Raw genomic sequence first — 8443 nt, 5'->3', positions numbered from 1 at the left:
GCAGTTGTCATGGCTGCTGGCGGCGGGGAAGAAGATCTGAGGCGGCGAAAGACAATCTGGAGGCCGGATCCCTGCTGTGCTGGACCCTTCTGTCGTTGGAGCAGCTGAGCTTGGGTGGACGACGGCGCGCAGGAGCGGGACAAACCACACAAGATTTTCCTTGACAACTATCTGTAAGAGAAGTAATTCTGTGCTCGTTTGAATTGGAGGATTCTAACAACGCAGGGACAGGAAATACATAGTAATAGGATAGGAATGCACGTGCAAAACAGAGAATTTAAAAACACAGGATTTCTACCAATCTGGGTGTTTGGTTCACAAGAATTGGAAGATCACAGGATGCAAAGAAGCATGATGAGATTAAGTCAAACCACAAGAAAATGTATGGTTATAATGCTATTATGCTACTATCTCTTAGTCTTGTGCTTCATGAATAGGAATTTGAAAAGGAGGACAAGTGGAAATTAAAATTTCCTACGGTTTTTCTTTCAAGGAGACACTAAAGGAACAAATCCTACAGTTTTCCTTTGCTCCATTCCTTTGAACCAAATTCATGAATAGTAGTATCATAGGAAACTTTCCAATCCCTATGGTTTTCCTTCACTTTTCCTTTCAAGCACTAGCGATTCTAGTAGGTAGGCTTGAGCAAGGAAAATCCTACACTCAAAAAATGTTTTTGTGCTACTTCTATTACTTTGGACCCAGGCCACTGCCCTTCTAGCTCAACTCCCAGGCCCATCGACAAATGCACAGCTCAAACGCGCAGAGATTAATAATGATGGCATTCAAGAGAGTCCATCACGGATAGCTAAGTTGCCTGGTACCTCACTGCTTGTCATATAGTAGGAGAAACTAATCGTATTTCACATTACTGCGTGTGCTCAATGGACAATATATATAACATGTAGAGTAAAAAAGAGATGCAACAAGTGTACAACCTCTTTGGCGAAGCCATGTTGATCTCAGCGTGATTGGGTTGGTCGGTGAGGATGATCCGGCTGACTTGGCTGTCGGAGGAGGGGGAGAAGATCTTAGGCGTCTGGAGATGGAGCCCGGGGTAGTGCTCCGCTGTGATGGAGGGTTTCGTCGTTGGAGCAGCTCTGGTGAGTTGTACGACGCCGAGGCTAAAGCAGGACAAGAGAGACAATGTTAACCTGAGTGGAATTCTAATAGCATCTCCAATAGATGACGTAAAATACATAACCACAAAGTTCTAGATGTAAAATACATCAGCCCCTCATCTCTGAACTTAACTATCGAAACTGAATTTAACTGTCGAAACTGAACTTTGCTGTCGAAACTGAATTTTACTGTCGAAACTGAATTTTACTGTCGAAACTGAACGCACTAGCTAGTAGCAGAAAAGCAGTAGCAGCAGCAGCGCGTGCGAGAGCCGGTCGACTGAATTTTTCATCTCTAGTCAGTTGATTTTCCAGTCGTTGGATACGAAATCAAGGGCATGCAGTTCAACTTCAACCTCCACCCCCCTGAGCCGCCAGCCACCACCGACCAAACCGCCGCCATCCACCGCCCGTGGCCGGCGGTGCGCCGCCCTGCCCACCCCGAAACCACTCCCCGCCGCTGGTCGGCCGCCGCCCCGGCCATCGCTCTAGCCCCCCCCCCCCCCGTGCCGAGCTTTTTCTCCGGCGATCCCCACGCCACCGCCCCACCACCGCCGGCGACCACCGCACCCACCCTGAAGCCTAAGATAGATAGTGGGGTACCTCTCCGGCGATCCCCCCTCCCCACTGCGGCTGGTTCTTCCTTAACTCCGGCGAGCCCCCCCACCCCCTGAAAATCGACTGACCAAAAAGTCGATTCAATCGACTAAAGTGGAGCTAAATCGGAGCAACATCGCAAGCAAGAGCAAGAGCGAGAGCAGCAGCGTGAGCAAGAGCAATAGCAAGAGCAGACCAAGCAGGGGACCGAGAGCAAGAGCAGAGCAGCAGCGCGAGCAAGAGCTAAAGCAGCAGCAGCTCCTACTGATGTGGACGTCGCCGCCGAGGGAGAGACGCCGTGGAGGAAGTGGCCGGCAACGCCGCCGTGGATGGAGCCGCACCGTGTCGGCTCGGGACCGAGCGCCGGCAGCACCGTGAGATCGAATCAAGAAGAAAATGCGGCGATTAGTGTACAACCTCTTTGGTGGCGCCGATTAGGCCTCAGCTTCATCCGAGGAAACGATGATGATGATGCTCTTCCGGTGGTGCAGGTGAAGACGGTGGTGTGGGAATGGAGGTGGCATGAAAGACGAGGGGAACATCGGGGCAGCTCCATGGAGGTGGAGGATGGGGTGGCTGAACTGGCGGGACGACGAGATCGACGATGGATCCTCATCCGGTACGGTGGTTGAGGGACGTCGAGGTGTTGCTGTGGACGACGTCGTTAGGGAAGAGGCTCCGGCTGGGTGGCGGACGGAGGAGGGCGTGGGGCTTCGCGGGTTTTCGCGGCCTCGGTGTACGAATTGGTGGGCGGATGGGATGGGAGTGGGGAACCATGGCTTAGGGACATGCTTGTCCGAAATGTGGGGTGAGTTACGAAAGTACCCCCACCGATTTGAGCTAGGCGGTTCTTTTGGTTCAGGGGTATCACGGGCATTTCGCGTGTCGGGATTTCACTTGAGGTGGGAGTTTTTGCGCGTGTTGTAATTTTGGAATAGCAGGGCGTGGGTTGAGATGGAGGGAGTTGTCGGAGCACAATGAGACAAAGATATATCTTAAATATTTCGGGGTAACAAGGCGCGGGTTGAAATTTCCGGACAAGCCCAACGTGTACTGTACCATATCAATTCGCACTTCCGTCGACGAAAAAAAAGAAATCAATTCGCAGCACACAAGAGAGTCTAGTCCCGTGTACTGTACCAAATCAATTCGCACTACAAATGTCATTCAAAACTTTGAATTCATGTTATGTTAAATTAAAATATTTCGCTACGTGTATAATGCATGCAACCTGCTACTCAAATGAACATTTTAGTGCATTCCAAACGTATATACTACCGCTTCAATATGAACTAAATTTGAATTCGTTTCTCTATTTGAATAAGATCAATAATAATGATTATTGTGAAGTCAAACCATTTGAATTCATTTCTCTATTTTAATAAGATCTTCAATCATCATTATTGTCAAGTTAAACCATCATTTGTGTATTATCTTCACAGCACACCACATGATTACTCTCGAGTTAGATATGAACTATGTGTACTATATGAACTCGAACTCGATTTTTTGAATCCACTTTATGTTGATTTCAAATCACAGTACATTTCAAGCTCTAGCTAGATCTTCATAATCTAACCCATGTCTCATATGTATAATGTGTTTATCACATAATGTATGGTGCCCCACCCCCTACGCCTACAAGTATTTAGATGTGAGTTGCAAACACCACACATTACCACAAATTCAAATAAAATGTGAGATTGTTCGATATATAGTATTGTTTAGATTGTTCGATATTTAGTTGTAAGCTGCAAACGCCGCACATTATCACAAATTCAAATAAAATGTGAGATTGTTTGATATATAGTATGGTTTAGATTGTTCGACATTTAGCTGTGAGTTGCAAACGCCATGCATTATCACATTATGGTATAACATGTGAAAAACCACAGCACGCGTATCACCGCTATATTCATGCATGCATATGTTTATAATAGTATGATCTCCTATTCAAATATATGAATCCACTTTCATATCAAATTATGATCTTTGTTAGTCTCTTACACCCACACAATCCGCTAACCTTTGTAGCTGGCACGAACTTTCTCTCGTGCATGCACACGCCCTCCTCGCCCTCCCCCTCCATCAGCATTCTATCCATCACGCACATTCATTTTTTTCTTTAGGTCGTTCTCCCACAGTCTCCACAACTCCTTTCCGACACACACCGATCGATAAACCTCTCCAGCGTCTGCCTACAACATACGTACACACACACCTTCCATCTCCTCCTTTATGTGTCCATGCCTCGTGTCTCTCATATGTTCCCACACACGTGTAAACTCTAGCCCCTCTTTTCATCGATCTCACAACCACACACTCCTCCCCCTATCTAGCTAGTAGCTCGGCCTCTCGCACCACCTCCTAGCTCCATTCTCTCTATCTATCCGTCTCGCTGGGCCTTATTGCCTCTAACAAATGGATGTACACCGACCGATCTCCCGCTATACATATAGCTAGCTAGGTCCTTATAACTCGTTTTTCCCCATGCGTCGATCGATCTACCTCATTAGTTATGTCTCTCCCTTCCTCCGACAAACAACAATTGATCTACCGATCTAGTTAGGTTTGCTTAGCAAACACATGGTTCCCCTTCATCATCCATGCATGCGTCCCGACAGTTCTATCACGCACAGGCACACACAGAAACACATCCCCACTCTTATTGATAATATTGCAGTTCTACCCTCAGTTTGTCTAGTAGGCCTCTCCCACCATCTTCGAGAAGCAACTCCATCACCCATCCAGCACTCTACCCCTCTCCCTCCCTCTCTCTCTCCTCTCTCTCTCTCTCTCTCTCTCTGTCCCAACCTATTTCCCGTCCTTCAGTTATGTATGGATGTCGACCCATCTCCCTCAAGACATAGCTGGGTCTCTCCTTCTCAACACATATACGAGTCGTTCTACCTCTCTAGTTAGGCCTCTGCCTCCCCCCTCCCCCCCCCCCCACACACCGATACATCGAGCGCTCTAGTCATGTCTCCCTGCCACACACAAACTTGCCATGTGCCCTCTGATGTTCTGGTAGGTCAGTCGTCCTATATCTTTGACTTGCACACACACAATTTCGATGGCTCTCTTCATCCATCTCGCACCCACCCACTTGATCCTCTCTTCGACTCTATCGATATCTATGACCCCTCCCTCTCTTCTCATGGATCGCCCCCTATGGCCCTCTCTATATGATATGGATATGCCTCTATTTCACACACATTGCATGCAAAATTTTGTTTGAGATGTCATCGACACATATTCCCACAAATACATTCACGAAAGCACCACCCCCCTCAAAACAAAAAACACTCACGAACACACACGCCATCTGTCTAGGTTTGTATCTCTCACACACACACCCACGTAGGTGGGGGACGTGCACGAAGAGAAGAGGTGCACGCACGGCGCACGTACTCCCGTCTCTTTCCCAACCATACCCGCGCGGGTACACGGTGGAGCTCATTTCTGTACGAAAAGGCAGCTCACGTGGTAATTTGACACGTGTACTGGTTGTCCACTTGATGGAGGATCGTCTACCACGGGTGAACAAACAAATTGCGACTTGACGCGTTATGTTAAAAAAGAGGCAAACCATGTGGGGCCTACCTTAGAGGCAAGGCTCTATACACTGGAGTACTTTTGATGTGTCTCGTCAACTCGCAGAACGAGGAGAAGCTTGCTTAGTACGCCGTCTCCCCCGCCCACGGGCGCGGTGGCTCGCACGATGAGGTCAATCTTGCTTACTAGTACGCCTTACGCCCGCTCCCTCGCCCACGCGCGCGGTGGCTCGCAGGACGATGAGAAAATTTTACTACTCCCTCCGTTTACTCCTCGTCCCTACCTTGGTTAGAGAGATTATCATATTGTTTGGAATATATGTCCTTTAGTAGATTTCAATATGAACTACTAGTACATACTCCAAACACCGATGTATATAGACGTATTTTAGAGTGTAGATTCACTCATTTTGCTCCATATGTAGTCCATATTGAAATGGACGTAATAGTACGCACTCTCCCTCGCCCCTCGACCCTCGCCCACGTGGTGAATGTGCAGCAATTCATTCGGTCTCATATAGCCAGAACGATATATACTGCAGTACCATTATTGCTCAACTTCCCGAAGAGGCGAAGAGCCAATCGCAAGGTTAATATTTTGGAGATGCCAAGCGCAAAGTTTATAGGAGAACGAGTAGTAGGTGCCGTGTCATTTATAAATAAAGTTTTTTTCTTCAGTGGCACGTACGCAATATTAATAGGTTCATATGGAGAGAAAAGGAAACCGCTCCACTATATACATAGGCAGGACAAGCCTACACGGTTGCTTGCTGGGGTTGCTCTCTTCAGTCTTCACACTCTCTCGCACAAAACGACTGTGGCCACATCTCTAACATCCCGGCGGACCACGTCCGCTGGGGGAAGGGGTGGATGTTTTTAGTGTAGATGCGGTCGTCGTCGCTGACGGCGAAAACCCACTGTCGGCACGTCCCGATCAGGGGTCCCCGCCGTTCTCTCTCACAAAGCCGGTGAGGTTGCCTTTGTCCATTGCTCACTGACGCGACGTGCGCAGTTGCCTCCTCCCGCCGCCCTCCTCTAGGTTAAGCTACGTCCCGACATCCCTCAGGTACAACTCCCTTTACAGCCGGCTTGCACCACCGCTCCAGCTGCCCACATCACTCCATGTGGATATTTCTCTACTTCTTTGCCCCGCACATACCTCTACTGGCTTCTACGTACTGTATTTGTGATGAGTTTATGTCTCATCAACTAGTCCCAATAATCTTATTCTAATCACGCTTCTTTAATTTCTTTGCCACAGGGATGCTCATCTCGATTTTGGTGAAACTGCACAAAATGATCCGATGGTCAAAGGGTTGTAAACTTCATTTCTGGAAGCTCCAACATTGCCAGCAAATTAAAGCCTAGTTAGGGTTTACAGTTCAAGGGCTAGGGACTGCATGGATCGTTTTTTTCTTTAGCTGTCTCTGTTCCAAAATAAGTGTCAACTTTAGTAGTAGTACAACTTTGTACTAAAGTTTGCATAAAGTTGAGACACTTATTTTGGAACGGAGGGAGTACATATTGGCTATGATCTGTCAATCATTGATATGCAATAGCATGGATGTTAGTCTCATTTGTATTTGATGAAATGTTGCAACGGGCAACCTTGGACGCAAGATACATGAAACAGAAGCTGGAAGCTTCATAGCATTGTACAAATTTATCTCGCTGATAAATTACAGTACGTACTATACTAGTACTATGTAAAGAGTTAGGTGCCGCACGGTGTCCAGAAAATATGGTGATAGTGTGAGGTGGGCCATGTAATCACTGAGCCTGCGTGTTTTCACTACTCTTGCACTCCTCCGCTGAGAATGGAGAAAATTGTAATCTAGTAGTACCTCCTTTCGCCGAAAGCATGGGACATCCAGCAGTCCTACCACCTCAGTAATAATGACCAATGAGCCGTCAAATCACATAGACCCAGCAGTAAGTTGGACGGATGAAGCAACCATCACTCTTGAATCCGCTTCTCCCTTCAACGCAGGCGCCAGTGAGAGGTCGCGTCCGCTCTGCTCGGGCATGAATGCGGCACCGATTCTTTGGAGCGGCGCTGACCGTTTCGGGCGGGAAGCGCACGCGGGCGATGGAGGGGCTTTGGGTGGGCCAGGCTGGTCAGGAGTGGGCGTGGCGGCTGTCCCGCCTGTCCCGACCGGACGCCCGAAAATGAGAGGATGCACCGACTCTCGTGGCTAAATCGTACACTACACACCATCTCTCTGTAGGAGTAGGTCGATGTGTCGCTCTCTCTAACACACACATGTTGTTAAACACAGAGACACACACACAAACACACACAGACACACGCCGAGGTAAAATGAGTCTATATCTCAATTAATGAAGACTTGCATGTTACCATCCATATGTTACTACCTACTATGAAAGTAGTAACATAGACTAGTAACATATGCATGTTACTAGTCCAAGTTACTCACCACTATGACCAGCCTAGCAATGTAACCAAACGTTCCTTGCTCTGCCTTGTTATCTCCCCAGGAAACCCAATGCATGGAGCGCAACAACGCGTTGATGCATGCGAGCTAATACGTGGCTCTGCATGATAGCTAAAACGGCATCTCTTAGTTGTTGTGATTAATTTTTGCGTTTAGAGACAGAAATCAGGGCTTTGATTGGAGGAAGGACCGGTCAAGTTTCTCCTTCTCCTCAAATCTTCTTGCACCTCGTTTCGAAAAAAATTGCTTGCGCCTTGGTCCCGTTGCACCTTCTAACATGACTTACTACACCTAGACGGAGGGAGTAGTACGAGATACGGTGGCACACTGACTTAGGTGGAATACAAGTGCCCAAAATTGTGTGCATGTTATAATAAGGATTCACTTAAAATAGTACGTGAGCGAACAGAGGGATCAATTGGACAGTGTTCACGAGCAGTAGCGAGATGTGTGAGGTAAGATACACCGCTGGCGCTTTTAATTTTTCTTATTAATTTGTTTGTTTCACCCTCTGACTGGTGGGACCCAACGTACTACATGGATAAAAGTAAGGTGACTAAGGCTGCATTATTTCTGTACTACCAACACTACTTTAAATCCCAAAAGACCTTACCACCAAAGCGACATGACACGATTATGATTTAAATCCCAATGACTCCCACGCAAAAAAAACACGGCATGCTTGTCACACGAATGCAGGAATGTATTAAAGGTT

This window comes from Aegilops tauschii, chromosome 2 (genome assembly GCF_002575655.3).
Source record: "Aegilops tauschii subsp. strangulata cultivar AL8/78 chromosome 2, Aet v6.0, whole genome shotgun sequence".
Classification (NCBI taxonomy): domain Eukaryota; kingdom Viridiplantae; phylum Streptophyta; class Magnoliopsida; order Poales; family Poaceae; genus Aegilops; species Aegilops tauschii.
Note: the sequence above shows the minus strand (reverse complement) of the source record.